Below are 25,613 nucleotides of genomic sequence, written 5' to 3'. Positions count from 1 at the left end.
GACTAACAAACAAGGAAAGAAAAATTAATAAAAATGCATTTTAACTTTGTCCCCCCACTTTATAACATTTTGTTGTTTCTATTTATATCTTTGTATTTAAAAATTACTGTATTTATTATTTTTTAATGAGTTCATCTTTTAGTATTTCTACCCAAGATATGAGTAATTTATACAGTCCAATTATGGGGTTATAATACAACCTTAAAAATATAGTGTGCATCGAAAGCTGTCAGAAGATGTGCAGAAACACAAGAGATCTATGGAGAATTGTCTTTAAACAGGGTAACAAACAGTTTGTGGATAAGTTGCCACCCACTGTTGAGAAATACGGTTGGATCTCAACTCACAAAAGAGTTGACATGAATATTTAGGGAACTAAATGTAAAGAGTAAATTTTTTTTTTTTTTACAGAATTTTTTTACAGAAAATACCATATAGTATTACTATGAACTCAGAGGTAAATAATTCCTTAAAAGATGTAAACATTGCAAATTATTATATTGAACTATATGAAATTTAGATATGAACAATTTTTAGACAATGAAATAATGAGAGAATAAGACCCACTGTTCTACCACTGTGTGACTAATCCTAGCACTGTTTGTTGTTTCTGAGTAAATCTCTTCTTCTCCAAAGAAGGGTATAAGAGGAGGGACAGTATAAACTGTGCATTGCTGCCTTAACATTTATACCTTAAACATGTCTCCAAACATGTATGCAGACTCAAAGATTTGATTTATTTCCCACTCTCACCCTGATGAAAGACACAGCAAGGTCTATGTGGTTTTTATTCTCTTAAGGGAAAGAGGCTTATTAGAATAATATTCAGAAGTGATTATAACAAAAGAGGTCTTGAAAAGGTAAACAACAATGTCCCCAAACTGGAATCAAAGGTTTGCTTTAAAATACAACCAAATGATTTGTTAGTAGGCTTGTTCTCTATTTATGACCACATTTTTCATTCAGAGATTTGTCAAATTTCCATCGAGTTATTCTTTTCCTGGGACCCAGAAAAGTGAGGATTGAGGAAAACCAGCTGATTTAATCATTAACTATACGCCTGCATATTCATAGGCCTCAGAAACCCTAGAATTATAGAACAAATAGAGGTCATGTAATATGTCATCACTAATTTCCACTTTATCCCTGACATGCTTTCCCAAAACCACAATTTGGCTTGCATATACATTCTATGATTTGTCGTTGGATTCATGCTAGTTTGTAATAAAAGCCAAATGTCATTAGGGGAATCAGAAAATAAATAATCTGGTAACCTATTTTTCCTCATGTTATTACAGCAAAGCCAACATTTCTAGCCAATGAGTAGTGATATGTATCTCCTGCTACCCCCAATTAATAATTTCCCAGTTCCCACAGTGTGTAAAGGGCTATAGCAAAGGAAGACACTCCTTGTGCCTTTAAATGCTCTGCTACATACCTTTTAAGAAATAAAAGCACCCACTTTTAAATAAACATGTTATGCAATTGAAGTCAAGTTATCTTTGGTATGCCAGTCAAGTTAGAACAGGTAGCAGGACCTTACAAGAAAGGTAAACAGCTAGAACACCTAGTAATGATGAGATCAGATCTTAAGTTCATACTAGTGGTGGTCTCTTAAAACAATAGAAAAAAGGCTTCAATTTCCTTTTTGTCTTTTGAGAAAATTTTTGGCAGATAATTTTATTTTTAACATGCTAGATACATGAGAAGTTATGCATTGTCACATATGTCTTAATATAAAAAATTTTTAAAAATGTATTTTCAAAGAGATGCTTCTGAAGTTAGCATTACCTTTTGTATGTAAGTCCTTTTAAAGTTTCACATATTATGTGATTTCTTTCACTGAATTTAGTTTGAACAGCAAAGTTATATTTGAAGAAGACATTATAAACCTGACTGTATTCAATGCTAGCATTCTTGTCACAGAATCTACCTAACAGAATCTGTTTTTATAATGTAATAAAAAGTGTAGGGGAGGGGATTTTAACACAGATTGAGTAATTATTCCTAGAGATATGATCTCATAGTTGCATGTATGTCAACTAAGCTTTTAAAGTTCATTTTCAAAAGCAATAAAATACATGCTTTGGTATGGAGAGCATAGGTAATTTACCTACAGACCCAGCTGTACCACTACAGCTGAATCAGTGGTCAAAATGTGGAAGTAGTTCTGTGGTTCCCACCTACGTATTCCTCAGGGGCCTATATTTTGTGTTTGCTTCTCTCTCAGGGCCCCATGGACTAAGACATGCTGAAGAAACAAAGAAAAGAGAGAATACCTGGCACAGAGGGGGCCATCAGAATTCCGTTTCAATACTGTGGTTATTTTTATTCTTATTGGTCAGCAATCTTGCAATACCAGTTGATATATATTTTGAATATAACCTTTAGCTATAGACACATAAAATAAGCAGAGTATTATTATTTTTATCATTATTATTATTTTATATAGTTAGGTACAGTGAGAGCATCAAGCATGAACTTCAACTATTCTGGATTTTGAAAACCTTAGATATAATAAGGAAGATAAGTGCTGTAAAAAGGTATTGCATGATTCAGAAAGGACTCTACTGATTACTAATAGTCCAAAGTTGAAAGTACATAAGAAAGGGTGAAGTGACAAGAGTAAAGTTATCGAAATAGCAAGATAGAAGGTCCCCAGCACTCATTCCCCCACAGAAACACTAATTTGGCAACAATTCACAGATAAAATTTCCTTTGGGATACAGGGAGGAGATTGTGACACGCCAGTGGAGTCCAAAACTGAGAAAAGTCACTTCGAGAAAGTAAGCCCATGTTCCTGGCAACAGGTCTGCTAACTGTGAACCTGACTGCAGGACCAGAAGCAGCACTAAGACCTGGCTCCAGCTTTGCTCTATGGTGGCCCTGAAAGCAGTCCCATTTGCCTAGAGATTTTTAAGAGTCACACTCCATCAAGCCCCTGGTAACAGGCATATCTATGAGGCACCCCATTGTAAACAAAAGTAAGTCATGACCCAGCTTCAAACCCACTTAACCACTGTCCCAGAGGCAGTCCCATTTTCCCTGCGGACTTGGCTGGAGCCATAATTACTGATCTGAGGGGAGAAATAGACAGCCATGTAATAATAGTAAGATACTTTAATATCTCACTCTCAGTAATGTATAGATCAGCCAGAAGATCAACAAGGGAACAGCAGAACTAAAGACTAAATGGACTCAACAGACATACACAGAACATTCTACCCAACAACAGAAAAAAAACTCATTCTTCTTATGTCTACATGGTACATTTTCCAGGGTAGATCACATGCTAGGTTAGAGAATAAATCTTTATAAGCATAGAAAGTTAAAATCATTCCAAGTAGCTTTCTGAAAAACAATGGTATGACATAGAAATCAATCATAGAAAGAAAACAGGAACTTTCAAACATACATAAAAGTTAAACAACACACTACTAAACAAGTATTGGGTCAAATACAAAATCAAAACATAAATTAGAAAATATCATGGGACAAGTTACAATGAAAACACAACATATGGAAACTTGTGAGAGGCAACAAAAGCAGTACTAAGAGGGAAGTATGTAGCAAGAAATTCACACATTAAAAAATAAGAAAGGTCTCAGATAACCAGCCTAACTTTATACCTCAGGGAACTAGAAAGATAAGAACAAACTAAACACAAAATTAACAAAATAAAAAAATTACAAAGAGAAGAGCAGAAAAAAAATTGAGAACAGAAGAATGCTTTTAAATATCAACAAAACTAATAGTTAATTTTTAAAAAAATATACTTAGAAAATTAATAAACCCTTAGCTAGACCAAGAAAAAAATAGAAGATTCAAATTAATAGTATCAGAAATAAAAGAGGAGTCATTAAAACTAAACAATTACATGCCAACAAATTAGACAAACTGTAAGAAATGGAGAAATTCATAGTAGCATACATTCTACTAAAAGCTAATCAAGAGGAAATAGAAAGGCTGAAGCAACTAATGGTAAATAAGAGACTGAGGAATAAAACAAATGAAAACTTCAAAGAAAGAAAATCCCAGGGCCAGATGGCTTCACAAGTAAATTCTACTAAACTTTTTTTTTCTTTTTTAATACTTTAAGTTCTGGGATACAAGTGAGGAATGTGCAGGTTTGTTACCCAGGTATATACGTGCCATGGTGGTTTGCTGCACCCATCAACTCTTCATCTACATTACGTATTTCTCCTAATGCTATTCTTCCCCAGTCGCCCGCTCCCTGACAGGCCCCGGTGTGTAATTCTACCAAACTTTTAAGGAACTACCTCTAACCCTTCTTAAACTTTTCCAAAAGACAAAAGAAGAGGGAATACTTCCAAACTCTTCTGTGAGGCTAGTGTTATCCTGATACCAAAGACAGACAAAGACACCACAAGGAAAGAAAATTACAGGCCAATATCCCTGAGGAACATCAAAGCAAAAATTCCCAAATACTAGCAGACCAAATCCACTGGTACATTAAAAGGATTATACATGGTGATCAAGTAGGATTGATCCTTGACATTCAGGAATGATTCATCAAACAATATGATACACACCATGAAGAGAATGTAGGATAAAAATTACACGATCATCTCAATAAACACAAAATAAACATTTGACAAAGTTTAACACCCATGACAAAAATGTTCAACAAATTAGATTTAGAAGGAATTTAACTCATCAAAGAGCAACATATGCAAAGAACACAGGAAACATTGTAAGCAATGGTCAAAAACTAAAATCTTTTCCTCTGAGTTCTAGAAAAGGCAAAAATGTCCACTTTCATTACTTCCATTTAATATAGTACTTAAAGTCCTATCCAGAACAATTAGGCAAGAGAATGAAATAAAAGGTATACATATTAGAAAGGAATAAGTTAAATTATCCCTGTTTGCAGATTGCATGACATTATATGTAGAAAACCCTAAGAACTCCACCTAAAAGTTTTGGAACTAATAAATGAATTAGTAAAGTTGCAGGATACACAAGTGACATGCAAAATTCTGTTCATTTATACACACTAGCAATAATCTATCTAAAAAGGAAATTAAAATACAATTCCATTTACAATCACATCAAAAGGAATAAAATATGTAGGAATAAACTTAACCCAGGAAACAAAAGACTTGTACTCTGAAAAATATTAATGAAAAAAAATTTAATGTAAATGGAAGGGTATTTCATGTTCATGAATAGGAAGTATTAATATTGTTAAAATGTCTATATTTGTCAAAGCAATTTTTGTTAAAATCTCATAGCATTTTTTTATACAACTAGAAAAAACAATCTTAAAATTCATTTGCAATGACAAAAGACCCTTAATAGACAAAGCAAACTTAAGCAAGAACAAAACTACAGTTATCACACTCCTGATCTCAAAATACATAACAAAGTTACAGTAATCTAAACAGTATGATAGAGTATAAAAACAGACATATATACCAATGGAACAGAATAGAGATCCAGGGATATAAGCATATATATGTGATCAACTGATCTTCTACAAGTGTTCCAGTAATGCACAAAGAGGAAAAGAAGTCTCTTCAATAAATCATCCTAGGAAAATTGAATATCCACATGCAAAATCAATGAAATTGGACCCTTATTTCACAACATATACAAAACTAAACTTTAAAAAGTTTACAGACTTAAATGTAAAACTTGAAACACCAAAACTCTTAGAAGAAAACATAGGAATAATGCTTAAAGACAGCAGACTATGCAATATTTTCTTGGATATGAAATTAAAAAGCATAAGCAACAAAACCAAAAACAGAAAAGCAGGATTATAATCGGACTAAAAACCTTCTGCACAGCAAAGGAAAAATTAAAATGAGTAAATTATATATGAAATAGGAGAAAATTTTGCAGACCAAAAATTTTATTTACCTTTATCATTGTGTTTTATACTTTCATATAATTTCATGATATTAATTATTATCATTTCATTTTTGGTTGAAGAACTTTAAGCATTTTTTTAAGGCTGGTACAGTGTTGATAAATTTCTCCGGATTTTGGTTGTCTGAAAAAGACTATTTCTTGTTAATTTCTGAAGGGCAGTATTACTGGGTATAGTATTCTTGGCTGTCATTGTTTTTCTTTCAGGACTTTGAATATATTATCCTATTCTCTTCCTGCCTGCGAGGTTACTGCTGAGAAATCTACTAATAGTCTAATGGAGATTCCGCTTTATGACACTTGATACATTTTATTGCTACTTTAAAATTTTTCTCTTTGTCTTGAACTTTTGATATTTTGATTGTAATATGCCTAGATGAGGGCCTATTTAGGTTGAACCAGTTTGAGAATGTTTAAGCTTCATAAACTGGACATTCACATCTCCCTCATGACTTGGGAAGTTTTTAGTCATTATTTCATTAAGTAAGCTTTATGTGACTCTCTCCATCTATTCTCCTTCTATAACCCTCATAATGCAAATATGTATTCATTTACTGGTATCCCATAAGTCCTGTAGGCTTTCTTCACTCATTTTTCTTATTTTTTTCTCCTTTTACCCTATTTGACTATACTATTTGAAAAGACTTGTCTTCAAGTTAACAGAGTCTTTCTTCTGCTTTATCTTGTCTGCTATGGTATTAGTCCATTCTCACACTGCTATAAAGAACTGTCTGAGACTGGGTAATTTATAAAGAGGTTTAATTGACACACAGTTTTGCATGGCTAAGGAGGCCTCAAGAAACTTACATTCATGACAGAAGGTATATCTTCACAGGGCAACAGAAGAGAGAATGAGTGCCGAGCAAAGAGGGAAGTCCCTTATAAAACCATCAGATCTTGTGAGAACTCACTCAATATCACAACAACAGCATGGGGGAACCAGCCCCTAAAAATTCAATTATCTCCACCTGGTTCCACCCTTGACATGTGGGGATTATTACAATTCAAGATGATATTTTGGGTGGGCATGCAGAGCCAAACCTTATCACCTGGTTCCTGCAGTTACATTTGTGCCAACCTAATATAATGTTAATCACATGAAGGACATAAATGTTTAATGATTTTACAGAAGCACAAGAAATATGTGCAGAGTGCTGGGAAGATCCCAGAAATAAGAATTAGTAATTCTACTTTGCTAGAGGTAAGATTTGAACTGAGTCAAGGAGCCCTCTTTAGAAAAATGAGGAATGATACTTTAGGAAGATAAATAGCATGTACAAAGGCAGGATATTTACAATGAGCTGCACTTTACTGAGATGCAATAAGCATGCCTGTAACGCTTGGGAAGACAGGGCTGAAATAACAGGATGAGAGGTAGTTAGAGAGCTATAGAAAGACATTTGAGTCTCTTGGTCTTGAGCTCTATTTTTTAAGATATCTATATACAAAGGTGGTAGGGTAATAACTTCCAACAACACACTTTTTCCACTACATATATATTTCAAAAAGAGAATTAGGAGTCAGTACAGCAAATAAATCCAGTACAGTTTTATTTTACCTTATCAATTGGAATTTTTATGGGCTACATAAACATAATTTCTTCAGATAATTCTCTAAGTACTTTTGGCATAAATTTACAGCCTATTTTAGTGTCTGTTATATAGTGCAGGTTGGCAAGCAGTTCTCTAATTGATATTGTCACATGTGTTAACTTCATTCCTAATTGCTGAGAGGGTTTTCATCACGAAAAAAAAAACAAAAATAAAATCACACAAATGCATGCATCCCCAAATAATTATGTGTGGTATGTTAAAATAATGAAACTATTTTACAAAAAGAAAAATGCTAAATTAGAATTTGGCCCACTTCTAGAATTTTAAGTAAATTGATATTTAAGTGTATGTATTCCATCAATTAGCTTAAAAGTAATTTAAAACTGCCTTCATAGTTTTTTTTCTGGGTTCTACATAATGTGAACAGTGAATGAGAAGTGATTAACAGTGAATGAGAAGTGACTTGAAACACTATATCTGATCATTGTCAGTAGCCGTCTCATAAACTGTACCTGTGTTCTCCGCGGTGCCAAATTACTTTTATTGGCAATAATTTTATTGTGGGATTTGAAACTAAAATAATTACTGAAGCTAAATTTTCAGAAATCAGAACACCAAAATCTTAGCAAAATGATATATTAATGCTAGCTATTGTGACCAAAAAAGAAAACGGATGTGAGCATCCTTGATTTTTAAAATATGTCCTGAATAGTAAAGAAAATCTGAAAAGGGACTAATAACTACAAACTCACTTATATTTGTAAACAAATCATGTTTCCAGAGTATTTACCTCTAATTCACATATAATATTATAGAAAAGAAGAATGAGATTAATTTCAGACTGCAAATCACAAAAAAGTAGTCCTTTATATTTTAAAATTTAAAATTATAATTAAAGACAGCTTATCAACAATAATGGAGTTGTTGATAATCAAAGATGTAGAGGGATGGAAAGGGAAATGAGGAGGCTTTCCAAGATTTTCATATAGCACAAAGAGAAAGCACAGAGATCAAAATATCTAATGTTCATTTAAATGAGCAACATTTAGTATGAAAATTGGGCAGGAGAATGATATGTTGAGTGGATAGTATAAAAACTGAAAACTATGAATAATTATATCAAAGAAATCTTTAAAGAAAGAAACACAGAAGCTGGATTGCTAAGACATTAGCATCCAAAGTCATGTATTCACTGCATATAATACGGATTTTTAAAATATACTGGCAATGAGAAATTTGAGCCTGCAACTTACATGAAACATTCAGCAAAATAGCAATTGGCAGGTAATGAGAAAATAGCTCTGTGGTGGTAGTCTTTAGTATTACAATTACAAAAGATGTGTATCCAAGAGAATCCTAGTGCTAATCAGATAAATAAAGCAAACTCCTAGGTATCCATGTGCTCATTCTTTTTTTAAAATTTATTTAATAAATTTTATCGGCCGGGCGCGGTGGCTCAAGCCTGTAATCCCAGCACTTTGGGAGGCCGAGACGGGCGGATCACGAGGTCAGGAGATCGAGACCATCCTGGCGAACACGGTGAAACCCCGTCTCTACTAAAAAGTACAAAAAAACTAGCCGGGCGAGGTGGCGGGCGCCTGTAGTCCCAGCTACTCGGGAGGCTGAGGCAGGAGAATGGCGTGAACCCGGGAGGCAGAGCTTGCAGTGAGCTGAGATCCAGCCACTGCACTCCCGCCTGGGCGACAGAGTGAGACTCCGTCTCAAAAAAAAATAATAATAATAATGATAAATAAATAAATAAAATAATAAATTTTATCTATTGAACTTTACCTCATATAGGACAAACACATTGATCATCTCTCTCTGAGATTTCCGTCACGCCACCTTCTGGAGTTCCGTTCCAAAAGATTACAAGGTGGAACTGCAGAGAGTTTCCATGGTAACCTTAGTGTGTTCCCATCTGAATAGCCAGAACTCTGACCCCTCATTCACTTGTTAGCTTATCCAGGAGACCCAGAGCTTCCAGGGAACTCTACTTCCTTAGAACAGAGGTAGTAGGTAAAGTAATGTAAAGGGCAAGTGCTGGGAAAAAAAATTTGAAGACAGCAGTTTTATTTACCCTCTAGGAAAATGACTTTTCATTTGGTGATAACCATTTGTTATGGATCATGAAGAACGCCCGAAAATGCAAGTTATATCAAGATCTTGTTGTGTAGTCACAATAGGCTTTGGTACTTAAAGTGTCCAAAGCACACCTATTCCTCTTGCGGCCAGCACAGGACTGCCAAAACAGGGCTCCACTGAGAGGTTTGCTCTCAGCTTTGGAAACATTATAGGTAGAACAAAGTGACTCTCAGACTCACAAAAATGTTAGAGATCACTTCAAACCATTCATTGATTGTTTGCCTCCTAACAATGTTATAAATAGATCCTTAACTTCTAAAAATATATTGTTTGAAAATATAAGCACCAGTGTATACTATATATGCGTATGAGAGCCGAGGAGTTTATTGCAGCTTTGTAGTTTTGTTTATAGTCAGAGGTGGAGGAAACTAAAATTAAGTATCCTTAATAACTATCAATAGAGAAATAATTTTTAAAATATGGTATTAAAATATGGAATATTATACCATTGTTAAAAATAATATATTAGATCTATAGCTGTTGAATTAGGTTACTGTCTATTATGCATTGTTAAGAAAGAAGAGTAAATTGCAATATTTATTTGGACAAGCATGGAAAAAGTGTGGATGATTGACATAAACTCATTAATGTAGTTTTTTCAGGAAAGGGTGAGAATAGGAAGCAAGGGCAGTTAGCGAAATAAAAAATAAAAGCACATTGGAAAAGTATGCACATTATAATAGTTGAAGTGTAAAAAAGTATGGCATTTAATGTTACTGCAAATATGTTAAAATAAAATATGCACAAAAATTAAAAGTAGCATGGATATATAAAAACATTGGTTTGAATTAATGATAAAATTTGGGGTGTTTTTAATTTAAATTTCTTTTGTTATGTCAGTATAATCCTTAAAATAAAGAAAATGTCTTGCTTCTGGCTTTTAGTGCTAGAGTCTCAAAATCTGTATATTTTAAAGCTCCCAAGTTTGGAAAACACTTGCTGATATAAGAGAACGAAGTATTAGAATCTTTGTAGATAAGGGAGCCAAGAGATTTTAATAGTTTTTGAAGACATGACTTAGCTTAAAATGGTACATAGATACATTCCTGTGACTCATATATATCCTCAATATTTTCATATGTATCTTTTATAGTTATTATAAACCCAAGAGAGTTAGTTTCATATTTTTCAGAAAACTGAATTCAGTTTAGCAGAATTATGTAGATTTAACAGAGAAACAAATGGAGGATTGTCTATTAAAGTCATTGGAGATTTTTTTTTTGAATTGTATATTGAGGGCTGTCATAGGAAAACTGTGAAGGAGAAACTCTTACTTTTCCTGCTTTCTTGTGATCCTTTTCTTAGAGTTCTTTCCCCATTCCCTTCAAAGACTACTATCTTAATAGTTGCTCTTCCTTTTTATAAAACCTATTCTCCCCAAATGATATGGGCCTATTATATCAAGAAGTAAATGACTGATTAGGTTAGTTCTTATTTTTTCCTAGATTTCAAGAATTTCTAATTCAATGGCCTTCCAATGTCTAATTTCTTGCCTTACTTTGGGTAGTTGTAAAATAGTTAAGAGAGTCATACTCCAAGCTTCTGAACTATAGTAGCTTACAAGAGAAGTAGTTTGACCTTGCTTGTGGACAGAGGTTTTTTCTTCTGAGCTCAAAGCTGGCTTATAAGTTGCCAACATTTAAAACAGTAAAAGTTTACTTACCATTTGGATTATGTGCCAGAAATAAAAGGGGGCAACAGAAAATGTTCAAAGGCATAGGATTGAGTGACAGAGCAAGAAGTCCTTCTTCAGACAATGAATTAAGGCAGTAACATGAGTGGCATATCCCCACCTCAGCCATCATTTAATAATTTATCTGCTTCTGAGGTGGAGCTATAAGACTAGCAGAGAATGATGATATACTGCCATTTATAAAAGGCAAGACTTCCACCGTAGATTGGCCTAGGGTAAAATCTGAGGGACACCAGAATCGGGGGTCAAGAGATGAAAACTGAGACACACATGAAAATGTCCTTCTACACAGCTGAATTTTTTAAACCAATTCATAGATGAGAAAAATTAAACATTTGTACCAAAGCACTACTGAATGTCCATTTTGATTATTATTGTATATAACATCATATTTGTTTCATGGTAAACTAGGCAGTTCTACATCTTTTATGAGAGATGAGCAGAGCTAAACAATTTTTTTTTTACAAAATCCCAGCGTGTGAAACCCCTCAAGAACTATTAATAGTCGGGTTTGGTTTGGGGTTTTCGTTTTGTCATTGTTTTTCAGTTGAATTTGCCCCAGTTTAACAATGCCATCAAAATTCTGGTATCCAGAATGGGTAGCCAAGGCAAATACCTCACCCAGCAAAATGTTGTCCCAAATGATTTAGTCTTAAGTGGGTTCCTCATTACAGACACATAAACTGAAGACAAGAAACTTTAATACCAGGGAGCAATGAGGAAGCAAGGATATATAAGGGTTTCTTAGGAGAACAATTCTCTCTTCTGCCACAGAATAAATTTAATCAATTTGTATATCACAATTCCACAATCTTTCAGCTAATTAAATAGAGTACGCATTCTCCCTTATAAGAAACATAAAAAGTAGATAAAAATAAATGAGCAAATCCAAATTTAAGCTCAGAGAACATACCTTTAGTCGGGACTCTAGTTGTGAATGACTGAAAGCTAATTCAAACTCAATCAGAGAGACAGAAAAATATATTGGCTCTTGTAATCAAAATACAGGAATTCCTGTCTAGAGCTAACCGCAAGGCCAATCAGAACTAGTGACTGGACTCCATCAGAACCCTCTCTGCAGTCCTTATTTTTGCTTCTTTATGTGGGTTGCCTTAATTTCCTCCAACCTTTCTCACAGAGTAGAAATGGCCACAGCATTAGTCAGTCTGATAAAGACATACCCGGGACAGGGCAATTAACAAAAGAAAGAGGTTTAATGGACTTATGGTTCCACATGACTAGGGAGGCCTCACAATTATGACAGAAGGCAAGGAGGAGCAAGTCACGTCTAACATAGATGGCAGCAGGCAAAGAGAGAGCTGGTGCAGGGAAACTCCCCCTTATAAAACCATCAGATATCATGAGACTTATTCACTACTCTATATCATGAGAACAGCATGGGAAAGACCTCCCCCGATGACTCAATTATCTCCTACCAGGTTCCTCCCACAACACATGGTAATTCAAGATGCGATTTAGGTGGGGATACAGACAAACCATATCAGCCACCAACTCCAGATTCATATATACTCTACCAGAGAAGGACTGAAACACATGCTACATGGTGCCAAGTTTAAAGATACTAGGGAAAAGATTTGATTTGCCTTCCTTCAGGTAGGTAGCCAAACCTGAATCAAACAACTGTGTCCATAGCTACAGGGTCTGAAAATGGGGCAGCACACACTCCAACCATATTGTTAACTGGAATATTTCCCAGAAGGGGAGTGAAAAAGCTATCCTGTCCACTATGCGTTATGATGTATAATACACATAATATGTATGGGTAAATGATAACCCATACAGATTAAAAATGTTTAATGTTAAATCATAACAAACTGAAACCCAGAATTGAAAACAGGCAATTCTGTCTGAATGGTAAGCAGCTTATTCTGTGTGAATGTGTATATGTGTGTGATGGATAAATAAGAGCCTGAGAGAGGCAAAGAGAGAGAGAAAAGCATGCAATAATAGATTTGGAGAAAGCCCATATTCAGCACAGCATAATATTATAAATGCTGAGGAATCATAACAGTGAGCTTTACTCACCAAGAGACAGGATCATTAAGCAGAATAATATTCAAGCAGATTCTGCTAGTAAATTGATTAAGTTCCATTATAAGGTGATGAAATATAAGTAGCTGAGGTTTCAGCTCTTCTTTTGCAGAAATAAGCACAGTTGAAGGTTAAAATACTTTAACATGAATTCAGTTATTTGTAGATGTTTTAATTTGTTTCTTTTATTGTTCAAGTACATATATTGAATGGCGGACTATTATTTAGAGCAGTGGTTCCCAATCTTTTTGGCACCAGGAACTGGTTTTGTGGAATACATTTTTTTCCACAAATTGGAGAGGGGAGATGGTTTGGGGACAGTTCAAGCACATTACATTTATTGTGCACTTTACTTCTCTTAGTATTACACTGTAATATATAATGAAATTATTATACAACTCACTGTGATGTAGAATAAATGTGAGCCCTGAGCTTGTTTTCCTGCAACTATACAGTCCCATCTGGGAGTGATGGGAGATAGTGACAGATCATCAGGCATTAGATTCTCATAAGGAGCATGCAACCTAGATCCCTTACTTATGCAGTTGAAAATAGGGTTGCGCTGCTATGAGAACCTAATGCCACTGCTGATCTGACAAGAGAGGGAGCTCAGGCACTAATGCGAGCAATGGGGAGTGGCTATAAATACATATGAAACTTTGCTTGCCCACCTGCTGCTTATCTCCTGCTGTGCAGTCTGGTTGCTAGCAGGCCACAGACCAGTACTGATCCTTGGCCAGGGGGTTGAAGACCCCTAATGTAGAGGGCACTGTAGAGTGCAATTTTTGAGTTGTTTTATAGATTGTAGAAGAAACAGATGTTACATTTTGTTATCTGAAATTAAAAAATATTACCTCTCTGTTTCATACTATTGCTGCCTCTTGACACCCCTACCCAAGTACAAGGAATTAAAATACAGTTTTCTGCCAGGTTTAATTATTATCTAATTTGCCTCAGTATGCAAACCACTGTAACAGGTGCTGTCCATAGTTTCAGCACTGATAATTTACAAACTAACCAGAGAGATAGAACAAATATGATATTCTCTTTCATTTCCATTCCTATTGCCACGCCTGGAAATAGGGACTTGAGATCTGTAAGCATATTGTTTTAAAGTGAATTAATGAGAGTAGATGAGATATCAAGGGATATTCAGAAGAGTAGCAGGAGAGCAAAAAACAGAAACATAAAAAAATTATTTCACCTACAGAGACAAGGATGGAACATTCAGAGGTGGAAGAGAATCTACTGAGAGGTGTGCTGCGAAAACAGACAGTTTCTGTAGCCAAGTGTGGGGAATTATGTAAAATGCTACAGAGAAGACTAATAAGATAAGGAGTAAACTGCGTCCGTTGGATTTAGCAACCAAGAGGTTTTTGGCCTTGAAAGTGGAGGAGAGCACTGGTGGAAGAGTAAAAGGAGATGAAACTGAAGATTGATTTCAAAGAACTGAACAAAACTGAAGCTGTTAATGTACACTATGCTTTTCCCAAAATCTTGGCTGTGAATGCAAGGGAAATAAAAGAGTAGATGTGAGAAGAGGGTGTAAATATGAGTGGGATGCATCTTAAAACATAGAAGAAGATGTAGAAAAAGAGAAGAGAGTAAGCAGAAGTGCTAATGACTCTGAGAAGGTAGGAGAGATGGCATAGAAAGTGCAGGGAAGTAACTGAGGCTTCATATGTGGAAGACAAATCCCTTTCCAAGAGAAGGAAGGGAAAAATGTAGGAATGAGGACAGAAGCATGCATTTGTATTTGTCAGGAAGTTAAGGAAATTTAGAGATAAGCATCTCAAATTTTAGGGAAGAAAGAGTAAGCTTACCTGATAAGCTAATGAGAGAGGGGTGGAATTAAGTGCTGAAGTGGTGTTACTATGTTACATGTCTATGGTGGACAATAAGAATCTGTTCATCTGCTTGCCTGTCTGCTTGTCTTTCTAGCCATCTCTTATTGCCCTGAGTGCCCAGCTGACATTGCTTAGGAACAGAAGATTGAAAGTACTAGTTAGTGATGATTGAAGTGGGGCTCAAACAGTAGAGACTCTGGGTTCAACGTGGAAGGGAATGAATGATAATGAAAAGAGGAAGTGAGAAGAAATCGGAGGCTTTGTTAATGTTGAACCATTAGACAGGAAGTAGAGTTTAGGCATTAAAGTTATAAGAAATACCTAAATTCAGAATAATGTCAAGGTTTAAAGTGTTGCTGTTTATAAGAGTGGTTGAGCTTCAGCAAAGGGAAGAACAGTCAAAATCCCAGCTGGATTAAGAGTGGTTGAGCTTCAGCAAAGGGAAGAACAGTCAAAATCCCAGCTGGATTAAGAAGCATTGATGCAAAAGCTTATCCACCATGATCAAGTGGGCTTCATCCCTGGGATGCAAGGCTGGTTCAACATTCGCAAATCAATAAACATAATCCAGCATATAAACAGAACCAAAGACAAGAACCACATGATTATTTCTTCTAATAGATGCAGAAAAGGCTTTTGACAAAATTCAACAGCCCTTCATGCTAAAAACGCCAATAAATTGCATGATGGAACGTACCAAAATAATAAGAGCTATTTATAAACCCACAGCCAATATCATACTGAATGGGCAAAACTGGAAAAATTCCCTTTGAAAACTGGCACAAGACAGGGATGCCCTCTCACCAATTCTATTCAACATAGTGTTGGAAGTTCTGCTAGGCAATCAGGCAAGAGAAAGAAATCAAGGGTATTCAGTTAGGAAAAGAAGAAGTCAAATTGTCCCTCTTTGCAGATGACATGATTGTATATTTAGAAACCCCATTGTTCGGCCCAAAATCTCCTTAAGCTGATAAGCAACTTCAGCAAAGTCTCAGGATGAGCAAAATTAATGTGCAAAAATCACAAGCATTCTTATACACTAGTAACAGACAAACAGAGCCAAATCATAAATGAATCCCCATTCACAATTGCTTCAAAGAGAATCAAATACCTAGGAATCCAAACTTTACAAGGATGTAAAGGATCTCTTCAAGGAGAACTACAAACCACTGCTCAGTGAAATCAAAGAGACACAAACAAATGGAAGAACATACCATGCTCATGGATAGAAGAATCAATATCGCGGAAATGGCCATAGTGCCCAAGGTAATTTATAGATTCAATGCCATCCCCATCAAGCTACCAATGAGTTTCTTCACAGAATTGGAAAAAACTGCTTTAAAGTTCATAAGGAACCAAAAAGAGCCTGCATTCCAAGACAATCCTAAGTCAAAAGAACAAAGCTGGAGGCATCACGCTACCTGACTTCAAACTATACTGCTAAGGCTACAGTAACCAAACAGCATGGTACTCGGTAAATTCAAAACAGAGATATAGGACCAATGGAACAGAACAGAGTCCTCAGAAATAATACCACACATCTACAGCCATCTGATCTTTGACAAACCTGAGAAAAAACAAGAAATGGGGAAAGGATTCCCTATTTAATAAAATGGTGCTGGGAAAATTCACAGCCATAAGTAGAAAGCTGAAACTGATCCTTCCCTTTACTCCTTATAATGAAAATTAATTCAAGATGGATTAGAGATCAAATGTTAGACCTAATACCATAAAATCCTAGAGGAAAACCTAGTAGGTACCATTCAGGACATAGGCATGGGCAAAGACTTATGTCTAAAACACCAAAAGCAACGGCAGCAAAAGCTAAAATTGACAAATGGGATCTAATTAAACTAAAGAGCTTCTGCACAGCAAAAGAAACTACCATCAGAGTGAACAGGCAACCCACAGAATGGGAGAAAAATTTTGCACTACTCATCTGACAAAGGGCTAATATCCAGAACCTACAAAGAACTCCAACAAATTTACAAGAAAAAACAAACAACCCCATCAAAAGTGGGCAAAGGATATGAATAGACATTTCAAAAAGAAGACATTCATACAGCCAACAAACACATGAAAAAATGCTCATCATCACTGGCCATCAGAGAAATGCAAATCAAAACCACAATGAGATACCATCTCACACCAGTTAGAATGGCGACATCATTAAAAAGTCAGGAAACAACAGGTGCTGGAGAGGATGTGGAGAAATAGGAACACTTTTTACACTGTTGGTGGATTGTAAACTAGTTCAACCATTATGGAAAACAGTATGGCGACTCCTCATGATCTAGAACTAGATGTACCATATGACCCAGCCATCCCATTATCAGTATATACCCAAAGGATTATAAATTATGCTGCTCTAAAAGACACATGCACACGATAAGCTTATTGCAAAAAATTATTCACAATAGCAAAGACTTGGAATCAACCCAAATGTCCAAGTGACAGATTGGATTAAGAAATGTGGCATTACATACACCATGGAATTATGCAGCCATAAAAGGATGAGTTTGTGTCCTTTGTAGGGGACATGGATGCAGCTGGAATCCATCATTCTTAGCAAACTATCACAAGAACAGGAAAACCAACAATCGTGACATGTTCTCACCATAGGTGGGAACTGAACAATGAGATCACTGACTCGAAAAGGGAACATCACACTAACCGGGCCCATCATGGGAGGCGGGGGAGGGAGGGACTGCATTGAGTTATACCTGATGTGTAAAAATGACGATATGCAGCACACCAACAAGGCACAAGCATACATAACAAACCTGCAACGCTATGCACATGTCTCTACAACTTACAGGCATAATAATAATAAATAAATTAAAAAAAAAAAAAAAAAAAAGAAGCATTGATGCTAATGTCACAGATGAGTCTGCCATATGGATGCCATGGTCCCTCAAGACAGTCAAGAGGAGAATGTAAAAATCTCTGTAAGGCAGATGTCAAAGTCCTCAGGGATTCATGGGAGAGATGAGATATTGACAGATGACAATGACAAAAAAGATTAGAGAGAGGTGTTGCTTAAGGAAATGAGTCCTTCAAGGAAGAGAAGTTTTTTTGCACAAAGGAGAAAGAGTAATATGCTGGAAATGACACCGAAAAGTGGGGGGTGCTGGAAGAATATTGATACAACCTCTGGGATCTGTAGGACAATGAGAGAGTTCTGAGAGGGCCCATGGTCGGGGATGAACTGGTTCCAATCAAGGCAAGGAGATGGAAAGAGTAAAGAATTCAAAAATAAAATAATTCTCCTCCTCCTCCTCCTTCTTGTTCTTCTCCTCTTCTTCCTCTTTCTTTTGTGTTTTTTAATAGTTTTTGTAATGTTGTGAGGATACCTGAAGCAATAAAGTAAAGGGCTGAAAGGAAAATCAGTACAGATATACACTCACACAATTGGAGGTTGGTGAAATGGAATTTCTTCATGGACATTTTGCTTAACATCTCTGCAAGCTGTAATTTTCCCTTACTTGGTGATAACATAAAATTTAAGCTTTTTCTATTAACCAAACACTGTATTGGGATTCTTTCACTATGTTTTATATTTTACGGAATTTCTAAATACATGCATGCTCTTTGATGTAACAGCCCAGATTATTTATCTTTATAAATAATCTCACCACACTTAACAGAGTTTTCTGCATGTAATTGGTACTCAATAATACAATATCTCCTTACCAATTTTAGTCAAAAACACACATATGTAAATGATTTTAGAATATATTCAAAGTTATTTAATAACGAGTATCAGTCTGTATAAAATAAGCCATATGGCGCAGAGAACCAATGAGCATTCTCCCCTTCTTCCTTAGAAATGAATATTCCATTTAAATTGGACACCTGATCACTCAGAATAGAGGCTACTTTTCCCAACCATATCATCATGTGATTAAGTTCTGCTCAATAGAATGCAAACAAAAGTTTCATTTTAGAGTTCTAAAAAGTTTCCTAAAAGGGAGGTGGAACATCCCTCTTCTACTTCCTGGAATGTGGATGTGATGACTGAAGCTCAAGCAGGTTTTATCATCAATGAGGTAACACATGTAAACTGTGTGAGAGGCCACAAAGTAGAAGTAATACTGTAGAACTGGCATGCTACCCTCTCTGTGCATCTCCAGACTTTTCTTATATGATAAAATAAAACTGCATATTGTTAAGCCGCTTTTAATTTATTTGACTTTTCTGTTACTTGCAACCGAATGCAATCTCAATTGATATCATGGATATCTTTGGAATTAGGCAGTTTAAGTGTAGCATTTAAAAAAAAAAATCTTTAGGCTAATATGTACAAATTTTCATCAAGATTGCAATGTAATTTTTTTTTCTTTTGTAAAGTTGACATAAAATTATTTTCCTCTTCCTGATATGAAAAGTTCTGAGTGACTTTTTGTTTCTTTAACTTTCACCCTTTTGTTTGAAGCAAAAGTTAAAATGTCCTATTAGAAATTATTTGCAGTAAAGTTATCATTATGGAATCCATGGCAAAATCTTATTCAAATTTAAGCTCTGGAAACGTAATCAAAAGAAGAAAGCAATAGAATAATGAAATGTGATTTCTTTAATAAAAGAAAAGAAAAACATGGGAGTATTTTGCCCACAATGATCAAACTTACTCCTCTGATGTTGAATTTATTTTTTAGGTATTTAATTTGCCAATTCATTCTCGGTTTTACAAAACTTTCATACATTTCCGTTTAACACTTGCACAACTTTTTATTTTCTCAAGCACATTGAGCAAGGTAATTTGTTATTAATCTTAATATGCCTATGAATTAATATTTTCCTCTTTACTTCTGAAACTCTGTAGAAGTCACTTTCTTAGAGGAACTGGAGAGATTGCTAAGTAGAATTGGGGCTGGGGTCTTGTATGCCTTAGTCATCTATTGTTGCATAACAACTACTCCAAAACTTAACACTTAAAACAGCAATCATTTTATTATTTCTGATGATTTGTGGGTCAGGAATCAGGGCACTGCATGTATGATCCATCTCTGCTTCATATGGTGTCTAATGGGACTGTACATTCAAGATGGCTTCTTCACTGGCACCTCTGCTTGAGTAGCTAGCTATTCAACCGGGGTTAGATGTTGGGGCTATCCACTGTGTTTGCCAGTTCTCTTACATGTAGTCTTATCGAGGTAGTTGATTTTTTTATGTGACAGATTAGCACCCAAAGAACACAAGGGCAGAAGCTGCCAGGTGTCTTCAAAACTTACACCTAAAACTGGCAGTGTATCACTTCTGCCACATCCGTTTGGTTTTAGTAACAAAAGGCCCAGTCCAGATGTAAGGGGTGGGGGATATACTAATGTGTGGATATAAGGAGCTGTGTTTCATTAGGCACCAGTGCTGGAGTTGCCAGGTAAAATATAAGACATTCAGTTAAATTTGAATTTCAGATAAACAATGAATTATGTTTTAGTATAAGTATGCTCTATGTAATATGCAGGATACATTTATACTAAAATATTATTTCTTATTAATCTGAAATTCAAATTTAACCTGGAATCCTGAATTTTTATTTGTTAAATCTCACAACCCTAGGATTTCCCAATGTAACAGATTGCTAATGAATATAGACTGATATTCCCTTTAGACTTTCCAGAAGCACATTAGCAACGTGTATCTTAGTAAACCACTCACCAGCTCTAACTGCATCTTTTAATTCATATATTTACATTCTTAGCTATATCTCTGAGTTCAGTGAAAGTGATGATGGCAGTCAAATGAATTAATGAAGTGGATCTGAGCTGCTGGGAAAAGAGGCATTGCATTTTTCTATAAAGAAACTAGAAATAAGACATCTAAAAGTAGCTTCCGTACCTGAATTCTTCTGAGAAAATACCTTAAGTCCACATGCTATTTTTCTAACATCTTCGGTATGAGTATTAGGTAGCATTGCAAGACATGATCTTTTGTTGTTGCTCTTTCATTTAAGCTGAATAATATTATGTAGGAAAGTAGCAGCATGTTCAAGATAAGAGACTTTACAGGATCCCTTTATACATTTTAATGATCAATTTTATTTCTGTTACTCAAAAATACCTTCTAATTTTGATCATTAAAAAATTATACTTCTAATGAGTTCTGACCTAGAAATCCTTCCTTTAAATGTTTCCAAAAGAGAATAATTAATCTGTCAGTCATTTGATCTAATCAACACTAGTTAAATTACCATAATCATTAGAAATCCACTTTCCTCTGCCAAGAACTCTTGTTCCATGTGATGTCACAAGGGCAGGTACCTTCAAAATTATGTGAGAGGTTGCATATAATTTTCCTGTATAAATATAATCAATTATCTAGAAAATTTTTATTTAAAATATAATTATTATCCATTGGGTTGATACTTATTTATCTAATATTTCTCAATCCCTTATTAAACTTGACTCAAATTTTATAGTCACATTTTCAAAGCAAAGACACAGTGTTAGGCAAAAAGGAAGAGCTTGAGGCAACCCAAAGTCTTTTCCAGGCCAATACTATACTCCCTACATATTCCATTCTTCTCATATCTTCTGTCATTCTTGTTATAAGTTCAATGATCTTTTTGATATTCAAGAATACCTAACATTGGCTATAGGACCTATGCACAGAGAATAACCCACTGTCCAGAGTGTGTATTAGAATCTTCCTAATAAACTTGGAGATTCCCCATCCCTCAGAGGATTTGAGGGCAAGAAGAGACTGCTATATAGTACTTTATTCTGAAGGAATTTTGTTTGAAGTCTTTCTCAGCTTGTTAAAGATGTGCTCTCCCAAAGTAATAATATTAATGAAATAGTTGAGGTGGCAATGATATAAAAGTTTATAAAACATTTGATAGCAATGGGTTCTTAGAGATTATACAATCCATGTGCGTAATTGTACAAAGAAAAATACAACACAAAGAAATTCAGTGACTTGTCCAAAATTATGACAACATTGAGACTAGTATGCAAGGCTTCTTAACTTCAACCAAATGTTACTTTCACTGAACTGTGTCCTAGTATCACTAATAGTATATTACCTAAACACTGTGTTACCTAGTCCTTTAACACTAATACATTACTTAAACACTAAAAGTAATGGCTTCTAAAAATCCATTTGGTTTAATGTTTTGTGCCTTCAAGAAAAACATCTGAGAAACACTCCTGAAACACTTGTGTCAATAATTTTCCATTCATTTAAGGTATTTGGACACATGGCAGAAGTTTGAAGTTTGTGGCTACAGGTAAAACTTGTAACCAAGGTTCCTTTTAACAATATGTGCATACAATTACTTGTTTACACAATGATATTTCATTATAAAAATGTGCTGATTTTTACTGAACCAGTCTCTTCTTAATGATCAAGTAGGGTTTTCCAATCTTTTGCTATTAAATACATCGTTTACCATATGTGAAAGTATAACAATACATACATTTCCAGAGAGGGTTGTTACTCAAATTAATTAATTTCCCCTCTTGATTTGTTTTTGTGATATTATAAGCAATAAATAACCATGAGTTGTGAATATATATATATATATATTTTCGAACTCCTGACCTCAAGTGATCCGCCTGCCTCAGCCTCCCAAAGTGCTGGTATTACAGGCACAAGCCACAAGCACTGGGCCTGATTATGATTATTATGATGATGTTTAAGTGCTAATTTATCTACTTGAAATGTGAAATATCTTTTTTTAATTTTTTCTCCCTAGATAGATGACTATTATTTTAACTCATTTCTCATTTGAATTACCATTTTCATTTGGTTCCAACTGTTCAATTGGTGCAACCAGTTTTACATAAAAAGAGAACCATGAATTTTCAGAGCCCATGAGATATGGAAAAATGGCCATCAATGACTGTACAAGGACACACATTAGTTTCAGAACTAATTTCAGATAGAAGCTCATTTAGTTCCCAGCCCAAATTAAGTGACTTTTATGTGACATAGCAGTTAAAAATCAATTTATGAGCTTTCTGGAATACCACTTAGAGCAAATATGCAGACATCCTCTTATTTAAAACCTGGAACACTGACAAACTCCAGCAGACTGAGTCTCATAGGTATTGAAACTGTGGGAACATAAACAGTGGCAGTAGAACTACTTTTCATTTTCTAGATTCTCAATGATTTCACCGTGAAAACAGCGCAGCTATGTGCATAATCGAAAGTATGGCTAAAATAAAGCGTTGGGTTAACTGAGATTTCAGTAAACTTTTATTCCTGCTTCTTCAATTAAAAACCCACTTTAATTTTTATTAATCCATATCTGCCAAGTATTGCACAGAATTAGGAACATAATAAAAGAGGGCAAGTAAGTATATGGAGCTTGTTTGGGAATTTTAAATTATTTAATCATAAAATATGATTTTTTGAGAAACTGGATTTCAACATTAGTTATCTCAAAGAATGATTTCATTCATTAAATAGAAATGTAATCATTTTGAAAGAAAAAGAGTCTGGTTTCTTCATATCCTTTTTGAATTGTATCACTTTTACTTGACTGAAGGAAGGTAATATCATTAGGCATATTTCTGAACTGCATTCCAGTTCAAATAGCACACTCTCAAATTCTGTTTTATTAAGAATATTTCATAGAACATAATCCTAAACATATGCTTATGTTTAAAAAATATGTAGTGAAACATATTGGAGAAGCTTGGAAATTCTCAGTATACATTAGCATCTGAGGCTCTGAGAAGTCCTTAAGGAATGAAAATAGTTGAAGTGGGTTAAGTTAGTTGATCCCCTAAGGCACTGGTTCTCAAACTTTAGTGAATACTATAATCATCTGACGATCTTGTTAAAACTGATAACTGAGACCCACATACAGGCTTTCTGATTCATTATGTCAGGATGGAGCCCAAGAAATTGAATTTCTAATAGTTTTCCAGGTGATGCTTATGCTGCTGGTATAGGGATATACTTTGAGTACCACTATCTACAGATCACTCCTACACAGTCTCCTATACTCCTAGGAGGCCAGTTGAAATAGACATAATGAGTGGTTAAGGCAGGTTATCTTGGTAGAGTGCAGAAGTGGTAGATCAGGAACAGACGCTGCCACTCCACTGTGTCATACAGTTGCTTTCTGGAGGATCAGATATAATTACTTTCATCAAACTGGAGGAAGCTCTGTTCTTCTCCATTCATAAATACTAAGTGGCACAATAGAGCTGGGGGCAAGGTTTCCATTACGTCATAGCCATAACCTCAAGGCTTAGGTCTCAGTGCCTGATATCCCAGGGAAGGGGCAAGTTTTCCAACCAATAAATTTTAAGTTGGAAAAGTAGGGTTACAAGTCAAGTTTTTCTTACTTTGTACTTTATCTGTTGACTGACAGCTCCTGATTATATCCTGTGAAGTTATTATTATGTATCAGCTTACTGGGCTTGGGGATGCCCAGACATTTCATCAAAAATTATTATGGGGGCACCCGTTTCCTATCCATTCTTTTTCTCTGGAAAGCCCTGATTAATACAGCTTTTGGTATTGTGAGTGGTTGTAGAGGGACATAATCTTAAGGATGAAGTCTCTGAATTGGTTCTGGGGTTTCTGGAATTGGCTTTCTAAATATAATTAGATTATATTTAAATATGCGAATGACTCTATTTCCAATAGTGAAAAGAGCACTCATAGTTCATGATGTGGTCTGGAAATATAGACATGCAAAATATCACCATTTGATATTCATAATCAACTGCTTATAAAAATCAAGTATCTGGATGACTGTATATAATATTATTGAACATTGTTGGCAAATTAACAAATACAAGATTGACTAGTTGCTTCTTGTATTGTAAATAGGGAATATATCCTTTTTGTGGGGTCTTTAAGGATTATTTCAACACAATTGGAGAAATTATATTCAGAAAGTGATTATTATACACACAGGTCCTAGAGGCAGGAGGCACAGCATGCCATGCAGGAGGCCACATGGGAGGAAATCTCAAGGAGTGAGCTCAATCAAGTAGATGAGGGCCTGAAAGAGAGAGAGAAGTGGGGGAGGGAGATTGGACCCATGGGCAAATGCTTTTATTGGAGAATGGGGTGAAGTACACAAGCAAAAACCATGAGGAGATTTTATTGGTGTGTTTGAATGTCACTAGGTCAGTAAAGGGAAGCCAAGAAGGGCAACTTGTGGCAGAGACCAGACTTATCCACACCGATGTACCTGGTTGCCTGGGCAACGTGTTTACAGATTATTTGTGGGGATGTTGAAGCATCAGGAAAATATAAAGTTTAAAAAATGTATAATATACTCCTAATGTCACTAGACAAAGTGCAAAAAGAAAAGGGTAAGCTTAGGGATTTGAATTCCCAGCTCAAGAGCCTTACAAATGACCTGTAAGCTTCTACATATGCCCTGAAGGAGACACTTATCTCCAGTAGTTGCAGGGCTGAGATTGCTGAACATCAAACCCCAGATCCCCACATTGGTTC

The 25,613-nt window shown here is 35.3% G+C and overlaps 2 long non-coding RNA genes across 5 annotated transcripts in view; one reads left to right on the top strand and one right to left on the bottom strand.

The window, feature by feature from the left end:
• Positions 1-9,331, bottom strand: part of LOC103882993 — a 45,737-nt gene extending 36,406 nt beyond the window's left edge. For 2 of the 4 annotated variants that reach the window (XR_001900891.3, XR_001900894.3), the window contains exon 1: positions 9,240-9,331. This is a non-coding gene — a long non-coding RNA (uncharacterized LOC103882993). Of the gene's footprint in view, positions 1-2,279; positions 2,392-9,239 lie in introns of all 4 variants that reach the window. The other 2 variants (XR_001900892.3, XR_645016.4) reach the window with 2 other exon arrangements.
• Positions 9,332-9,380: 49 nt separating this feature from the next.
• Positions 9,381-25,613, top strand: part of LOC103882997 — a 68,082-nt gene continuing 51,849 nt past the window's right edge. The window contains exons 1-2 of the long non-coding RNA XR_004183229.1: positions 9,381-9,467; positions 12,726-12,900. This is a non-coding gene — a long non-coding RNA (uncharacterized LOC103882997). The remainder of the gene's footprint in view (positions 9,468-12,725; positions 12,901-25,613) is intronic.

This window comes from Papio anubis, chromosome 4, assembly GCF_008728515.1.
Source record: "Papio anubis isolate 15944 chromosome 4, Panubis1.0, whole genome shotgun sequence".
Taxonomy (NCBI): Eukaryota; Metazoa; Chordata; class Mammalia; order Primates; family Cercopithecidae; genus Papio; species Papio anubis.
The sequence above is the reverse complement of the archived record's forward strand: the minus strand, read 5'-3'. Positions and strand labels throughout refer to the sequence as shown.